Here is a 19829-nt window from a genome sequence, read left to right as displayed (position 1 = left end):
GACATCATTGCCACAATAATCATTGTGGCAAAGGCTAACCTCCCCCATGTCTTAACCATTTGTATTAATGGCTAGTAGCCACCCGTGATTTACCTTCTCCGTGTTGACCTAGGGACGGGTTGACGGGGATACTGGGGGCGAGCGAATCACCTTGATACCACATTGTGACAAAGGCGAATACGTTCGTCCCCAGCGCCCCCGCCAACCCGTCCCAGGGTCAACACGGAAAAGGTAAATCACGGGTGACTACTAGCCTTTGGAATAGTGACTAGCACATAAGGGAGGTATTTACCTTGACTTTGCCAAGATTCGAACCCCAGACCTCATTATGGTAACACCTCATGTGCTGCTAGCCACTGCCACAATAATCATGTGGCAAAAGGCGATTCGCTCACCCCTAGTGCCCCCGCCAACCCGTCCCTAGACCAACACGGATGAGGTAAATCACGGATGACTACTAGCCATTAGTGCAAATAGCCAAGACATAAGGGAGATTATGCTCGGTCACGCCGAGTTTCGACCTCAAGACCTCATGTGGCAACACCCTATGTCTTAACCATCGCACCGCACCGAGGGGATAATCATGTGGCAAAAAGCGATTCGCTCGCCCCCTGCGCCCCCGCCAACCTGTCCCTAGGCCAACACGGAGGAGGTAAATCACGGAGGGCTACTAGCCATTAGTGCAAATGGCCAAGACATGGGGAAGATTATGCTCGGTCACACCGAGTTTCGACCCCAAGAACTAATGTGGTAATACCACATGTCTTAACCATTGCACCGTCCCGAGAGGACTCCCTCGCCCCGAGGGGATAATCATGATTAATGAGGTGGTGGATATTGATGATGCCTTCTAGGATCATTGATTGAGAGTTTTCTGCCCCTCCTTTCTGGTTAAAGCTGGAGAAAAGAAACGCAGTCATTCAGAAATAAGCTGAATTTCACTCAGTTTTTGTGTTCAGATGTTATTTAAAAGGGAAAAAGAAGAATGATCATTCTTCTTTTTTTCTCTCTGATGGTTTTAGAGTAGCATATTCGCATTCGACAGGGGCAATCCAAAGACCCAGGAGTATGAACAAGTGTACACACAGCAATAAACATGAAGAATAGACATTTGAAGGGTATATGTTCCAGCAAAGCTCCACTCCAGCAAGCAAAATGAGTCTAAAAAAAAAAATTTATATCAAGCAAAAGCATTACGAGTCTATAACGAATAATCTTGCCGAGAACCAACCTTAGAGGGGTAGGGAAAGGCGATATCCACAAAAGGAAGGGCAAGGAGTAGAAGTACCTGAAACAGTTGAGAGATTTCTTCTTAAAGTAAGAATTTAGTAGTATTTGTTTGCCTCAGCAAATACTTAGGTTGTGTATTTGTCGCAGAGATTATAGGTTGAAAATGACTCACCATGAGTAGAACTGGTAATGAAGGGACCGAGCACATACTATGCCGATGAAATTCCAGGTAAACATAACAGAAGCAACATCTGGATGGATGTCAGCCCACTTGCATGTTCAGTCAAAGGAAACAGAAGGTAAAATACTTGGTAAAAATTTAAAGCATGCATGATTTCTTAAGAGCTTTAGTTCTGGGTTCATAGGAATGAAATCGTCCAAAAGATGATGATAAGGCATCACTGACTTTGACCTTCAAGAGAATACAAAGCCCTTCGCTCCAGCCAATGCATATCAACCTTTACTATTTCATAAATGTTGCAACTCTGAGTAATTATAGATAATGTAATTTATAGATGTTATAAGCAAAACATTTTGTAAAATGATCCTTCCTGCACTTTAGATATTCTCAGAAAATAACAGTTAATTTCAGATTAAAATGTTTCAATCTTGTTAGAGAAAGGATGCATATTAGTATATCGGCAAACAGATACAAGAAGATCTGAATGAAAGAAGGTACAAAGATTTAAGCACTCACTTGGACCACCTAAACTGTGCAAAAGTTGCAAGCAACATGAGATGAAGAACCAACAAAGAAATGGAAAACTCCTTTGATACGAATCTGTCCTGGAACGAACTAGAAATTAACAGACCTGAAAAAATCATGCTGTGAGAATTGTGTATCTAACCCCATCGATATCCTGAAACACGAGTACAAACATTAAAAGCATTTTTTCCTGTCTTGGATGAAACTAGTGATTAAGATGTAGGAGCCCAAAACAATCTCCACAGATACTGACAAAAACCTGAGTATATCAGCACATACAATATGCAATCTCCAGGACAAGAAACATTCATTACCAACCTAACATAATTAAGACCTAATATCAGTCATTATATACAAAAATGGAAATTTGTCTGCTATATCAAACAAAAAAGTTTTGAAAGAGATGAAAATTATAAAATCTTATTTGGCAAAACAAACATTCACTTTCTACACTATTTTTTTTAATAAAAATAAAAAATATTTGATTTAACATATTCATTTTTATAGTAAAACTAATGTAAACAATAGAAAAGCTTGCCTAACTCCATTATTATAAAAATATATCTACAAAATACAACAAATTAATAGTACCAAAGAAATTAACCAATTATCAACACCCAAAATTATATTAATTAGATAAAATAATTATCCTTATATTAAATAATCATTTTTTATGATTAAATAATTTAGTATTAAGAGATAATGACATAGATTATATACCAAATGTAAAGTACAATTTTATGTGAAAATATGTAAGGGTGAAATATATATAAAAAATAATCAAGATTCTAAAATTCGCTAGGCGCTAGTCGGGCGGTAGACCAACGCCTAGTGCCTAGGCCGACTAGGCGGGGACCAGGCGCCGCTAGGTGGATTCCTCGGTATCCCTTATTTCATGTGGACTGTGGACAATGTCATATGCAAATCTAAATGTTGTCTTAAACAATTTCATAGCAATGGAAATCTAACTATGTATGCTGAAATAAATGCATACTTTCCAATACCAAAAAATGAAAAACTATAAAAGAAAACTAATAATTTTGTGCAAAGGAAATATACTAGACTTAGTAAATATGAGTAAAAGAAACAGTTAAACAGTAGAACATAGAGTAAGTTCATGTAGTAAACCGTAGAACATATATCCAACTCGAATTTTAAAACCTTGCTATAAGCTAAAACAACTTTAGTGGTGGAAAATATTAGAAAATAGTAGCAATAGTTCAATTCAAGATTACAATGCATTGTGAACCAGTAACCACTAAGCAAAATATAATTGTTGAATAACATAAATCATGTCTTCACAAAATGAATTCAAAATTACACAACTAATAATATCTCATAGACTCATATTTATTCTACTTCTTCTCCATAATTTTCAATCTTGTTCTTCATCGGACACAAACTCAATATCATTATTGTGATCCTCGTCTTCTTCTTCGGATTCAAAATCATCTTCATGAAGTTCTCACTCTAGAGCTTCTTCGGGGTTGTAGATTTTCATCTGCTCCACTTGCTTCATCAACCATTTGCCAAGTGAGCCCGTAACCTAGTTCAACTTCATCATCTTCCCCACCATCCACAATCCAACCTTGTGCATTTGAAGCATCTTTTGCAAGAAGGACATCGACATTCCTTTCTTTTTCTCTTTTTTGTTTGTTCAACAATCTAGCATTAAATTGAACAAATACTAGATTGTTCAATCTGTTGGCATCCAACCTATTTCTTTTCTTTGTATGAATCTAAAAAAACAGAGAAAGTAAATATTATAGTTAGTACCTGAATATAGAGTATAGACGTTAAAAATTATAGCTAATTTAATTAAAGACTGAACGTTTAAAACTTACTCCTTCAAATGTACTCCAATTTCTTTCACACCCAGATGAACTTGTAGTTGTTAATGAAAGTATCCTCAATGCCACCCTTAGCAAGTTAGGTGTGTGAGCACCGTATGTACTCCACCGTGCACATGGATCAAGTGTATCATCATTTTTTTCACATACTTTTGCTGCCAATGTTTTTCCAAATAACCCTGACTTATCTCTATATTTTGAAAATTCTTTGTTAATAATTGTATCTTGTAGATCTAACTCATTGGCATGCAAAGTTTCCATGCATTCAAAAATCCCTGTCGCGACCTCCTCATAAAGAGCAATAGAACTATCTTTATAGTAAAAATAAGGATTCAACAAAAAAATAGTTGTATGCAATGATGTATCAAGTCTATCTTTCATTTTTGACTCAATAATGGCTATGATAGGCTGATAATTTGATTCCACGTTGTTCAGAGCCACCTTGATATCTTCTTTAGCTTGAAGAAGCTCCCCATATAGAAACCCCATCAATGGCTTTCTATCTCTATCTACCAATCGAAGAACTCTTACCAAAGGAGCAAATATTTTCAAACAAAGTGTCACACCATTCCAAAAACTCATGCTCATCATTGTAGAGTAAGCCAATTTTCCTTTGTTTTTGACCATTTACATTTCTCCCACATATCACTTGTAAACATGGCTCTTAAACTAGCTTTTTTTTCAATCAAACTTTGTAATGTGAGGAAATTCGATGCAAATCTGGTAACTCCTGGTCGGACCATGTCTCTCTTCTTCGTCAAACTTCTCATAAATGACAAAGTCTTATGGTGAGCATAGATGAAAATGATAAAAGACTTGGATTGCTCAATAACCTTTTTATATCATGGAAGTTTGCCAATATTTTCAAGCATGAGATTAACCGTGTGAGTTGCACATGAACTCCAAAAAATCTCATGTCGCTTTTCTCTCATCAATTTAGTTGCAGCCATATTGTTGGTGGTATTGTCTGTTACAATCTGAACAATATTTTGAGCTCCTACTTGTTCAACACACTTGTCAACATACTCAAAAATAAGCTCAACTGTATGCGCCTTGTCTGAAGACTCCTTAGACTCTAAAAATGTAGTACCCTCCTTGCAATTAACACACAAATTTAAGATGTTTCTTCTTTTTCTATCACTTCATGCATCTGTTATGATCGAGCATCCATTCTTTGCCCATTCTTCTTCATGTTTCTTCAGCAATTGTTTTGTTCTTTCAACTTCGGCTTTCAATAGTGGCTCCCTAAGTTGATATTGAGTTGAAGACTTGAATCCTGATCCAAATTAACCCATTGCCTCCATTAGTTGCTTGAAGTTATCATTATCAACAGCATTGAAAGAGATTCTATTGTCATAAACCCATCTCCCAACATATTATTGAACTTGTTGAGTTCTCTCTTTGAAAAGAGCCTCATTTATATTTTTTTGGCAAAGCACTTTACTTCCACTGGAGCTTGCATTTTCTGGAGCAATTGCCGATGTATATCTATCCATGGGCCAAGTGGAAGAGGTTTTTTAATTCCATCCATCCCTTCAATTTCAAGACCTTTGTCTAGAGAAATAGCCATCTCTACTCTACAATTTTGTTCTTCCATTATTTTGTTCTTCTTTCTGTTCCTCCTCCCTTCCAAAATAGCCTGTTTGCACTTATTTTTGTCTTGTTGAGATGCTTTTCGACAACCAGATACATTTCCAGATATATTTCCAATGTACTCCTTTATCCTATACACTCCCCCTGACATTGCTTTTCCACATAACTTACATTTAATTTTGTCGAGGTTCTTAGGATCAATCAATATCTCAAACTCCCATCCGATGTCATTTGACTTTCTTCTAAGAATCCCGGATTCGGGTTGAGTGACAGATGTTGTCGAAGATGGATTGCATGCCATTGAAAACAGATAATCTGAAAAAATTATATATAACAAGAGATAACAAGATAATAAAATTTAATTATACCATACAGGCATACAATACAAAATAATGAAATATAACATTAAGTCACTAACAAGTCTGAAAATATTTTTTTTCATATATCTTAATCTCATTAATAAAATTTATTAGATATTTGGTTAAATAAATTAAATTTTAAATATATTTTTTATATTTTTAAATCTGTTTTATACTTTTATATATAAATTAATAATATTTATTGGAATTTTTAAAATTTTAATTTAATTTTACATATTTTTAAAACTGATTATATAAATTAATAATATTTATTAGAATTTTTAAAATTTTAATATAATTTTAATATTTATAAATCCGATTAATATAAATTAATAATATATAAAATTTATAAATATGATTTATATAAATTAATAATATGTATTATATTTTTTTAAATTTTAAATATTTTAAATATTTTTAAATCTGATAAATGATAATATTTATTATAATTTGTAAATCTGTTAATATATAAATTAATATTATTTATTTAAAAAAATTCAATATATTATTTATATATTTAAATCTGATTATATAAATTATAAAATTAATAATGGTTATTAGAATTTTATATATAATTTTATATATTTAAATTTGTTTTATATAAATTAATAATATTTATTATAAAAAAATAAATTTTAAATATATTTAATTGCGACGTAATTTTATTAGGCTTTATGAATCAACCCTATTATTGAAATTATCCTCCTTAGAAATTGTTTTAATTTATTAAATCTAAAAAAAATTTAAAAAAATGCCGTCTCACTATCGCGACTCGTGCGACGGCGCGGATGCCACCGAACACCATTGACGCCTCGCGGGAGGCCTCCGACGCCGCCGGAAGCTACGCCGAACGAGTCTAGTGCGTCCGGCGAAGTCCGGCGTTGCTTCCAGCGGCGCCGGTAACGTCGCGCAAAGCTTTTGGCGCAGCTAGAGGCATCACGACTCTACCGGTGTTGCTCGAAGCAACATCAGACTTCGCCGAACGCGTACGGCGCGTCCGGTGACACTTCAGGCAACGTCCTGTGATGCGTCCGGCGTTGCCGCGACGAAGAATCGAGAAACAAAAAACATAAATTAACAAAAACAAAAAAAACTTACCAGAAGCCGCAATCAGAGAAGACGAAGAGTCGACGAAGACTCGGCGATGGAAGAAATGAAGCGCCTCGGGCCCTCGGCAAATACCTAAAACCCAGTTTTAATATGCCTAAAATACCTAGCCCACCGAAGTCCGCCGAAGCCCGACGAAGCCCGCCGAGGAACGCCTAGGCGGCCCAGCCGCCTAGGTCTTCCGCCTCGCTGGTTTCCAGCGCGGCCTACAGCCGCACAACGCCTAGGCGGCCGCCTAGGGCGAGATTTCGAACACTAAAAATAATTAAAAATCTATGATTATGAGTGTAGTGTAAAATTTTATATCAATTTTTGGGCTAACGACGAAATTATACAATTGTAAACTACGTAGTGTTTATGTTACCTGTATTCGTCTACTAAGGTGGTGTCTTGGCTTCTACAAGTTGTAACTTAGCATAGGAATATGTTATAAAGAAAGTATAAATTTATTCTTTAAAACAATCAATTATACTGGAAATATCTAAGGTTGTCAAGATTGAATAAGCACCAGAAATGAATGAAGACACGTCCAAGGTTAAAGGCTCTTGATAAGTACTCAACTGGATATGTCAGCAAGAAAGGTAAGCCCAATATAATCTGCAAATTCACCATTTAATTGTTAAGAAGGGAAATGTAAATCCATAAGTGGTTTGCTAAGCATTGAGTTGAAAGAGCATGAAACTCTTAAAAACCAGAGTTCAAGTGATTAAATTATTATTTTATAAAGAGATGAAGGCATAAAATAATAAATAAGTATAGATAAATCTAGAAAACTAAGCATTGTTGAGGTGCTAGCACTATAAGGAACATCAAAGGCTGGTTTAAGTCAAACTAATTGCGCCAATATCACCAAATTATCACTATACAACTAAGGGCATATATGGGCTGACTCTTATTGACAAAAAGGATTCAAAAAGAACTGAAAAGCTATTACGAAATAACTAATTCATCCATGTGAAAATGATCTCAATGAAAAAATTGTTTCTTTCTAGTTGATTGGTGTCTTTCTTCTCTATCAACAAGCATGCATCTTTCGACATGAAATTGGACAGAAAACTCACATGACGCCAGAAAATTTACCAGGTACATGTCAAATGTGACAATTCAGTTCATTCAAACAATAAACAGAATACTAATGGCCAAATTTCCTTAGTGTGTAAACTGTAAAGGATCTTTCAAGGAGAGAGACAAATTATGAAATATAGAATTTCACTAAAAAGTGAAACCTGATATGGATGAATAAAGCCAATTCAAGAATACCAGTACAGGAAAGAGAAACACGAAAAGCATAAAAAAGAATATGTTATGGAAGAGATTCCAATATTAAGTAGATTGTAATAATCCAAAATTTTAAAATGTGTAGAAGTAGAACAAGAAATTTACGCTTTGAAGGATATGGTAAAGAAAAACATGTAGATTCATAGACTGATACCTGCACTAGTGCAGCACCAAACAAGGTAGAAAAGACGCCCTTAATATCAAGAGCCTACAGCATGATACACAAATTAACAACAGAAAACTATCAATAAGCATCAACAGATTACAGATGGACCAAAATATCTAATAAATGGATCTTCAGTAGCATATTTGTATACCTTCAACATGAGCAGAAACAGAGGTGGTGCATAAAGAAGAACATTCATCTTAATTGCCACAGCTCCACTACAGAGACAAAAGGCAAATGTGAAAGATCAAAACACAAATAGACATCAACCATCATAGTCATAAACCTCATTTACTATTGCTTATGATATTTGACAGATAAAAAAAGTGTACCTGTAAATAATCAAAGCCATATGCCATTTTTGACATAGAACCAAAACTAGAGAAGCATGAAGCAAAGTCATTGCAAAACAGTCATTAAACAGACTAAGAACAAAAATGGAATGCACCCTCTTTGACAAACAAAGGAAACCGAAAGCCCACCATGGAAGCTGTCAAAATATTCAAAGATTCTGAAGAATAATAAAAGGATCAATTTGAATTTCTAAATAAATATCTTACAAGTCACTTCTAAGTGTATAAATTATGTTTTCAAAAATTATTTATCTTCCAGATTAATTAGTTGGATATCAAAATTATATGTATGTATATAAACAGTGTGTAATGTATTGAAAGACTGTAAACGGAGGAAAGAAAAGAAAGGATTCTCTTAGTCTACTGTAGGCCTATTTTTATATTGCCTTTCACGTTGCCTCTCTTTTTAAATAAACAAAAACCTCTTCAATCTCCCTGCCGCACACCATAAGGAAAAAGTCTAGGCATCAGAAATATAGTTGAAAAGAGCTAAAAAACCATCAACTTTCTTTCTCCTGCTGGATTCCCTTTAGCTCCTTCTCCTACGTCTTTTTTCTCTCTTTTGCTGATGATCCCCTCTGATGAATAATGCCTGAAGAAGTTTGCCACCAATAATGCATGAAGAAGCAATTTCTTAATTGAAAGTTGCATGGAAGTCTCTTTCATTCATGATCATGATGGAATGCAATCCTTCCACTTCATGAACCTCGGGACTGCATTCACCTTGACTAGCCATTAACTTCCACACCTCTTTTCTTGCTTGGCAGCATCATGCATGGTTTTGGACTAACTGGAACCTGCATGAATTCATGCATGATTCCTTTTGTGTACTCATTTTGATGGTGTAGAGTCCTTTTCCAAGTTATAACCCCCTTTTCCTCCTCTTCATGTGTCCAAGCATCGCTTAACTAATCTTGTAGATAGACAATCTTTTTCCTTGCACACTCAGAGTCGACCTCTAGAATATTTATCCCATTTGAAATGTAGACAAGTTTTATTACTGCACTTCACTTGCGGGGGTAGCCTTTTGCCTCCTATAAGTTAGAAGCTATATGAGTCTTCAAAGATCAATAAACTATATTATGTTCCTTAGTCTACCTTGCTGGATCGCTTTGCATCACATAAATTTCTATCCAACTTGGGCTACTACAATCTCGCTAAAAGGCTTAAAATGTATAATTAATCCTGTTAAACCATTAGGTACTAAACCACTCTCATGGAACTAATTCTTCAAGCAGGATCTAGCCAAGTTTACAAGAATATATTCTTCTGTAGTTTGTTTAATCTATCCACTAGAATTTGAATAAAGAGGACACAATCAAAGAAGTTACACAAGAGATTAAATAACTTATTTTACTCTACACGTTAAGTTATTAATGTTGAGAGAACATCACTGTGTTATTGGAAATTTAGACCTTATCATCTCAGAAAGGCCACCTTTTGAAGGTATCTATCAGCAGTAAGTGGCTCTAATTAGCAATTTTGTACTGGAAAATTTGATGTCAAATGAGGAATTTGCAAAAAGATAACTATGAAGCTTGAATGAGCATTTATGAGAAAGAACTTGAAGAGATAGAACTCAAGAAATGGAGGCAAGTTCTTGATTATCTCCATGGTTGTGATGACATTGCATAAGCTCTTCAATTCACAACTTTGTTATTAGAAGATAGGTAGTGGTACTTAATTCATGGAACATGCTAGTTAAGAAGAGAATTTCCCAATATATTAGCATCATTATTGACTAATTTCTATCCTTCGGAATTCTCTCCAAGTAAATCAAATAAATTAAAATAAATGTTCATCCTTGAGAGCAATTAACATGATAAAAGAAAAAAAAAATCACAGCTCTTTCATCTATGCACCCTATTTTCTCTCTTCACGACAAGAAAAACAAATTTAAAGTTTGTAATAGCGAAAAAACGTACTTTATACATTATAAGGCATCCAAAATACTAACTCGACTCAACATTTTAACTCCTGATTAATGTGAATTTAAGCTGCAAAGTTGACTATCCAGAAATACAGGACTGCATATTCCTAATCTCATCTCAACTTAATTTGCAAGGTCAATAGACAAACAAAATTTTAAATGAAAAGAGTTTTGCAACATACCCTATATCCCATGAATCATCCGAAGGAATGGACAAAATGATGCAGCAGTTCTCATGTATGCACGCTTGACTAAGAGGTCACTCCAATAAGTACCATTTAGAATACAACTGAAACAATATGGTGCTAAGTTACATTTGATTCTGACCCTGCTACCAGTGTTACTAGAAAAATTATGCTCAGTCAATAGAAAAAAACCGAAAGCATCTCAAATCTTATTTTATTTGCATGGTTCAACCATCTTGGCAAACAAGTTATTTGAACCTGGCGATCTCCGAGCAGTAAGGACTAAATATTTTTGCTGTTAACTGAAACAAGCTCAAGATTATCAGTTCATTTATAAGTTCAATTCAAAAGATTCTGCTCGTAGGTCAGTACATTTAGAACTAACTACTCATTCTTCATTTTGATAAACTTCTTTATCACCCCCATCATCTCACTTCCAGGAAACCTTCCTAAGCAGCCCCTAGCAGCTGCAATCTCACTGAACTGACAGACTGAGTGTCCGTTGAAAGCTTTAAGGTCTTTGTTCACTTCCTGAGATTCTTTTATTATGTCAGTCAGATCTTCCCCAGCATTCACTGAAGGAAGTGGAAAAGGCTCCAGAGAAACGTTGCTTATATTTGATTCTCCCACGGATCTTACGAAGTCCCTTAATTGACATAAAGCAAATGGAACTGGTTCGAAACTGTGGTCGCCATACTCTACAGGAGTTGAGTGATCTCCCGTGACACATAAATAGTATTGAAAGTTGCTAGTTTTTTCTGCCTGCCATAAGAGTCTTGTCAGCTGACCTATGGCTCTATCAACAGCTTCCAGGGCCTTAACCTTCAAAATGCTTGCCTTATCGTGACCAGCGTCATCTATTGCCTGTCAAATAAAATAACATAAATATGGTCAAACTCTTCCTAACATGCAGGTAATTCTGTCGCCAACAGGGAGAAATCCCCTTGGGATTTAGATGCATGTGCATGCTTCTTTTTCTTGTTTAATTCCATTTTTTTTATCTTTTATGTGGCTGACCATGAGATATTTAAACCTAACCTTTATGTGAAGGAATCCAAAATCATATCCCTGAGCTCGGCCAGGTCTATGTTCATCCTCCCCTGGCACAAAGATGAATGGAGGAGTCTGTAGCGGAACAGATAGTGCTTTTGCTATTGCTGTAGCCTTCGATGTTAGAAGTGTTCGGTAATCCCTCCTGGTGCTACAAGAACGTCAATTCCCAATGACAAACCCAATCCTGCTATGATTTTTGTGGGAGCTACCATGCATGGAGATAATCCATGTTGCTTCTCAAATGGAGGGACCTGGTAGACATATCATATTAAAAAAATCAAATTAAAAATTCTGAATGATACTATTTGATCCTACCACATGTCTAATTTGTATGTCAATATGCAATTTAGATTCAAAAAATGGCATTCCTAAGTTAATAATCAGTTGTCCTGGAACACGAGGGGTGAATCTTGTAGATTTTTTGACATCAATAAAATGTCATCAATGAAAGAATATCTGTTATCCTAACAAACTTCCATGAAATCTTTTTTTTTTGTAAGTCTAAAGTTTTAATATAGTAATTTATAATAAAGAGAAATCTACCATTTTAAGATCTATAAAAAGAAATATTGTAGATCAATCAATAATGTTTATCAAGTTTACTCAAGTATTCTTTTAAATTATAACAAGAAAAGAAAATTGATCTTGTATGCAAAACATGTTATTGTTTTTGCATACAACATCCAGAATGATTCAACAGATGTGAAGAATATTAGCAATTTACAGTTCAGCAGTCAGGATAGTAAATCTTCAAAAATTGGAACAAGAATGGTGACTAACCTCGATCCGTATGCCACAACCTCGTAAGAGTACAACATTTGCAATATTCTTTCCTTCTGCTAACCTTTTTGCATTTACAGGGTGAGCTACTAGAATCTTTGACATTTCTTTTGACAGTTCATTGACAACAGCTGCTGTGTTTTTTGCTTCCTCTGTGTCATCTAGAGCCTCTACCTTTAGAAGTAAGCGGTTATCTTTCAATGGGTCAGTTCCAGAAATATTTCCACTTAATTTTGGTCCTTTCACAACAACCCCACATCTGTGCTCGGTGGCATACCTGTTAGAATAGGATATTCTTATTAGCTTTACTAGTTAAAATGGCATCTCAAAATTATTGGTAATCAGCTCAACAAAATATGAGTGATGGTGAAACAATTCAACCTTGATAAAAGAAATCTTCACTTACCAATGTGCAAAACAATCAATTATGATTGAATTACCGATTGATTTCAATGCCATTACTAAATTTGCATATGATTGCTTAGAATATTTCCTCATTAGATATCAATCCCATGGTCAATTATTTGTTGGATTATTTATCAGAAAAGTAGTGCACAACTGTTCATGTCACAGTGTAGTAAATCATTTTTCACAATTATAAATGCAAAAGATATTTAATGAAATTCAATTGTATCCATTTAAAATATGACAAGCTAGTCAAATGTCAAAATATATCATCAAAAGTGCATGGAAAATTAAAAACGTAAAAACAACTTCATAAAGGCACTAAATTTAGTTCCTAAGAGGATGCTTTGAGCATATATTTCTAACACAGAAAAGTTGCCCATCTAACTAACAAGAGATCTCAACTTAAATTTCTATTTAAACAACCAATAGTTTCATATTTTAATATGTAGAATTGATTGCACCTGACTCTCACTTCATATTCTGGAAAAGATGACAGCTTCATTCCATCCAAAGCAGCACAAAGAATAGGGCCTTCTTCCTCAAAGTGCCTATCAGCCCTCCTGCTCGTCACAATTCCACTTTCCTTATCCAAAGTGGCAAAATTTGACTGAAATTTTAAAATAGTTCAGTTGCATGTTGAGATAAAATCAAATCAAAAGCCGATACAAATATGACAAACAGAACAAAGCATGCAACTAAAACAAATTCATTCACCATTTATATGGTTATAGTGCAAGATAATATTTGCAACGTAACTAGGATTTCAATTTCAGAAGATTGAAGAAGGAATTCATTTTAAATCAGGTTTTGGATTAAGCTTCAGAGATGAACATAATGCAAGATTAATGATATTTGCAGAGTAAGCTCACCACTACGATTTCAAATTCAGAGGAAAGTGCCTCCAGTTTAAAATTAGATTTGGGATGAATCCATATTTAAAACGTGAGACGCCCAAAAGCGCATAGGTGCTATGGGCTTGAGGCACTAGGTGCAAGGTGAGGCGTACGCCTTACTAAAGTAAGGCACTTGGGTATAAATTTATACAATCTTCATGGATCCATATAGCATGAGCATCAAGCTATCTAAAAAGGCATGTCACATATCTTTTAATCAACCAGAGTTTTTAGATACAACCAGCCTATAAAGATGCATGCAAGAGAAATGTTATCTTTATCTAAGCAAAGCAAAGGGCACAACATGCTAGTTTCTTCACAGAGCTAAATGTGATATTAAATCTCATACATTGGGGTTATGGGCAGAATAGTGAAAAATCATTTTGTAACTTGGATTGATATGACGTTAGATTCTTACCTTAAAGGCAATATCTCCTGGTGACATGGCTAATCCAGCACCCATTGACTCAAATGCTCCTCGTCCCTGGTAATAGATTCTTGGATCATAGCCTAGTAGAGAAAGATGTGCAGTGTCACTCCCACAACCCAAGCCTGCTTCAACAGGGTCCATCAGTCCATTAACACCAGCTGAAGCTATTGCATCCAAGTTAGGAGCATTTGCCACTTGAAGAGGAGTCATGTACTTTAACTGAGGAAGAGATACATCCCCTAATCCATCAATTAGTATAAATGCCACACTTCTCTTAGCAGTCTTGTCCATACTCATAATTTATGCTTCCTGAGGTTCTTATTGTCCCTTCTTTTATGAAAAATAATGAATTTGACAAGAAGATAAAAAAGCTTCAACTGAACTGGTGAAATGACCTAGAAGACAAAATACAAAAGAGAAGTTAGTATAAATGCCACACTTCTCTTGGCAGTCTTGTCCATACTCATAATTTATACTTCCTGAGGTTCTTATTGTCCCTTCTTTTATGAAAAATAATGAATTTGACAAGAAGATAAAAAAGCTTCAACTGAACTGGTGAAATGACCTAGAAGACAAAATACAAAAGAGAAGTTAGTAATTTCTCATGTTTCTTTCATTCAATGATACCAAGAGAATAACAAAGAAATATAATGGCATGCTTTTGAAGTTTTTCAGATTAGAATAATTTACTGGAACACCAATTCTTTATAAACAAAAAACAAATAGATGCATATGCACATCATACAACAAAAGGATCATTATGTAATTTTAGCATTATAAATTGAAGCTTCTCTCAATTTTGTGTTACCCACAGGATTATAGAATGAACTAGATTACACACATTGATCCCATGCATTTCCCAACTACAAAACAACAGCCAAAATTAAGTGAGACAATTTTAAGAAATCTAGTGTGCCACTATGAATCATGTCAAGCGATTGTTTTGCATAATCCTAGCACATTCTGTGTTACATATATAATAGGCAAAAATTGGATCATCTAAAGCTATTAAAAAAATACTAAAAACTGTTTTAGAACTTTAACAAATTCAAATACATGGTTATTTAGTTCATCAAGCAACACTTACCGGATAAAACAATTGGAGAAAATGAAACAATATAAGTTAAACAGAAGAAAGGAAGTGAATTGTAATATCTGATTTCTGCTATTCCATTTTTCTTGTCTAGTTGCGCAAAATTGAAAGGAAAGAAATGATAGTAATTACTTATTCGTGTTTATTAACTGTTTAAATTTTAACTCCCACAATGTCCATCAGATTCAGGCAGAATCAGAGTAATTGACCAAATTAAGTACACAACAGCTTAGAGTGATATTTCTATTAAATTTAATTATTAAAAAATCAAAACAAGATAACAACAAGACATAAGCCCATAACTAAAAAATAACGTGAAGTATGAAATAAACAGAAACTATAAATGAGTAATTGATATCAGATGATCCTGATTGTTAACAAATTGAAAATGGTTAACAAATTGAAAATGAACAAATATGCAGTTGAGGTGAAAATAATAATAAAATCCAGATACTCTAGGATAAATTCTTATCTGATTTTTGAAGACAAGGAACATTCTCAGAATACCTACCCAAATACTAAAGCTAGATGGATTTACTAGAACAAGAAAATTTTAAAATCATAATCTTTTCAAAATCAAGTAAATATTCTTTCTAAAACTTATGAAAACGCTCATAGTAAAATGCCCAGCCCTGAATGAGAGTGGTTCGTTGGAACGGCAGTGGAACGGCCGGATCGGACGTTCCGACACGGGAACGCCTCATGTCGTTCCATTTTTCCGGTGCATAACGTCAGTTGTTGTGGCACGGCGTTCTTGGACGTTATAAAGGCAAAAACGGTTGGAAAAGAACGGATCGGAAAAGGGAACGGTGATGATTACCTCCGGAGGAATCGGACAACTGCGTCGGAGGTGCTCCCGGCGTGACCTGATTCAACAGCGCGAGAGAGCGTGAGAAGAAGAAGAAGAAGGCGGCCGTTGTTTAGGGTTCAGGCGCGTGGGACATCGGGAGAACTTGATGGTTTAATAAACTTAGACTTTAGATTTTAATAAATAAAGATAGCGTGCTATGTTTATATTCACATATCATATTAAAATATAATATAAATTTATTTAATTTTTTTAATCTAACAAATTTATTATTACCATATAAATTTATTTTTTTTATTATTATTATAAATAAATTTAATTAGATTAAATTATATATATATATTCTTATTTATTGTCGTTTAGTATTTTAACGTACATCATTAAATATTTTAATATCAGTTATTTTGATATTTCTTAAATTACAAATAGTCTACACATAAATTTAATTAAGTTAAATTTTTAAATGTATTTTTTTATTATTATTGTCATATATATATATATATATATATATATGATCTTGTCCGTGCGCTGAGTCGATGGAAACTGGGGACGTGGCGTTCTCTATTGCCTTCGGGTGATCTCCGCAATGACGTGGGCCTCCGATGAACCTGCAACAAAGCGGGGCCGAGAATGGGTTCCCGACGACGACCCTCCGACGCTCAAGTCAGGCGATGGCGAGATGAAATAGAGGCGGAATAGAGACACTGTGGCTACAGTAGATGAGAAGAAAAATCATATCTCCATCGCAATCTGGGGGTCTTTATATAGGACCCCGGAGAGGCACGTGCACTCTTCCCTAGGCATGCACGTTCCTCGAAGCATACCTTAGAATGATTGTGTCAGAAAAGCATGTCTGGCGCCATACCGCAACTGTCCGAGCATATCTCTGCCACGGCAGCGGAAACTTCCTCCATACGATCCTCGGTACGGCCCCGCAGCCGACCATGCTGTTTGTCGACGGCAGGTGTCTCGAGAATGATATCACTAGCTGCCCTTTTTGTCCTCTTCTAAGCCTTTTGTCTCTACTCGGGCCGAACGGGCTGGCCGCTCGGCCTCCAGGGCGCTCGGGTATACATGCACCTCGGACCGAATGGGAAAGCCGCTCGATCACATACTCGGACGAGGTACAAGCTAGCTATTCTGCAGTCTGGTCGAGTAGGTTGGCCACTCGACCTAGCTGTTCCTCTATAAGAGCTTGTGAGCGTCGGAAGCTCGACCCGAGGTCGAGCTGTCTTCGCGCTGGCCCGGGATCTACTCAGGTCGGTCGGCCAGGAGACTTCCTCCCCACTCAGCTGGAACCTTGACTCTCCCGTGTCGTTGACCCCTTCTTATGTGGGCCCCCGATCCTTACCACCGGATCACGTGCCTTCCCTTCAAGTCTAGTCGAAGGAGGCGGCAAATCCGACTAACTGGACCGTTAGCTTGGTGACACTCCTGCTGCTCGGCTACCGATGTTAGCGTCTATCTGGTCGGAAACGGCGCAAGCGGGTGTTGCCGATCGGCGTGACGCCGGTTGGCACTTGGAAAGTTTTGCTTGCCAGTGGTTGTCCCGCCGCTCCGGCCTTGGTCAACGCTAATATCCCTAGAATCTCCTCAGAATTCGTGCAAATCACCGCCATTAAGGCTGAGCACGCGACCACGTCCGCATAATGGTGCTCATTAAATGCAACATGTGAGCGGGCGCCACGTGGTCGCGCAACCGTCACCGCTCGCTCGAGCTGTCAGGGCTAATGTGACCTTTGGCCTTTCGAATTCGACGGTCAGATCTGCTCCTCGGATCCTGTGACCTGGATCGGACGACTCCAGTCGATCGAGCCCAACGTTTATAAGGACATCTCCTCTCCCCAGCCGCTTCGCGTTATCGCGTGTGCATATCCGAAGGCTTCTGCTCCATCTTGTTCAGTGTTCCGGCGAACTTGTTTCTCTGCGTTCCGATGATCCCTCGCCTCCTCCTTCAGTCATATCTTCTGTAAGGCCCCTTAGCCCTTCTCCTTTCAGTTCTTTTGTGTTTTTCTTTGCACTCTCGTCGTATTCATGCCCCCCTTAGACACTGTTCCAGCCATTCTTCTCGTTAACCCTTGCCATCTCTTGCTTCGACCCTTATCACCAATGGCCAGTTCCTCTCGCTAGTCCGACCTCGCCCCCGGCCTCTGGTATACCACCACAGAGAGCCGGTTCGACGAGAGGGATGCGCTGAGCCTCACCCGAACCTTTGAACTTCCTTCTGACCATGAACTAATACTAGCTACCCCATCTGATCGGCCACACGACCCTCCGATCGGCACTGTTTGCTTTTTCCGAGACCAGTTTGTGGTCGATCTACGTTTTCCTGTTCATCCGTTCATCCTTGAGGTGTGCAACTACTTCCGCCTCCCGCTCGGCCAACTCGTCCCGAACTCCTTCCGGTTGTTGTGCGGGGTAGTTGTTCTCTTTAAGCTGCACGACATCCCCTTAATTCTCAAGACTTTCCACTATTTCTACTATCCTAAATAGTCCGAGTGGAGCACCTTCCTCTTCCAGTCGCGGATCGGTCTTGTTTTCTTCGACAAGATGCCGACCTCAAACAAACATTGGAAAGAGAACTACTTTTATCTTCGTTTTCTCGAGCGGCCACCTTTCCGAACTAAATGACAGACCACCGTGCCGAGCCCGCTGGACCTTGGTAAATACAAGAGCCAGCCAAATTACCTCCACACAGCCAATCTGCTGGTCGGGCAGAGATTCAACATCCACAAGCTGCTTTACGAGGGAGTACTGTACATATTTGGATTGAGCCCGATCCGAACGAAGCTTCCGAGCAGCATGGGTAAGTGTTTTCTTCGTCCCCCTTCCTTTTGGTCTAACTGATTTATTCTTTTTCTTTTATGCAGTCGACATTATGTGGCGTGCCAAGGCCACCGAGCGGATGAGGTTGAAGGTTGCCGAGGTAGAGGCGACAGCGGCTAAGGAGATGGTCGATCTGGGTATCGCACCGGTCGGCTCGCACGAGGGTGAAAGCGAGGAAGCTCCACCCGTAGTTGGAGAGCTGGCCGTTCGGCTCCCCACAACCGAAACGGTCGGCGATGTCATCTCGTCTGCTGGGCATCCTGCGTCAGAGGACGCGGGGCACTCGGCCGAGGACTCCCCCTTGGTGATACGCAAACGGCGCCGGACGGACCTTCACACCCACTCAGTTACATGTGGAGCCGGTGACAGAGCAGGTCGACACCCCCTCTGAAGCAGTCAACCTGGCCCCTGCTTCAGTCGAGGCCATCTCTTCGGACCGAACTCCCTCCCAGCTTGATCTGCCTGTAGCTTCCCTTGAAGCGCAACCCATCAGTTCCTAGCCATGAGCTCATCTTCAGCTTAGGCTCTCCGGTATAATCTCCGCTCCGCTCGGCGAGTCGTCCGACCGCTCAGCCTCAGCTCAGTCGGATCCGAGCGGCCGTCGAGTCATTAAGGTCATCCTCCATCTCCCCGCAGAAGAATTTCTTCTGGCGGCTGATCGGCCAGTTGCCCCGGAGCATCATATCACTATCCGCGGACCGCTCGCCAAAATATGGGAGGATGCGAGGGCCCGTGTTGACTTGATGACTCTCGGTCAGCTCGACGATAGCCACTTGCAAGC

At 37.7% G+C, this 19829-nt stretch overlaps 1 protein-coding gene and 1 pseudogene across 3 annotated transcripts in view; both read right to left on the bottom strand.

Annotated features, from left to right (window-relative positions):
• The window catches only part of LOC122047205 (dol-P-Man:Man(5)GlcNAc(2)-PP-Dol alpha-1,3-mannosyltransferase-like), a 77841-nt gene that overhangs the window by 34917 nt on the left and 23095 nt on the right, over positions 1 to 19829 (bottom strand). The window lies entirely within an intron of this gene.
• Positions 920 to 16386, bottom strand: LOC122047203 (annotated as a pseudogene).

The sequence above is a fragment of the Zingiber officinale genome, chromosome 2B (assembly GCF_018446385.1).
Source record: "Zingiber officinale cultivar Zhangliang chromosome 2B, Zo_v1.1, whole genome shotgun sequence".
In the NCBI taxonomy this organism is placed as follows: Eukaryota; Viridiplantae; Streptophyta; class Magnoliopsida; order Zingiberales; family Zingiberaceae; genus Zingiber; species Zingiber officinale.
This window is presented reverse-complemented; position numbering and strand designations above follow the sequence as displayed.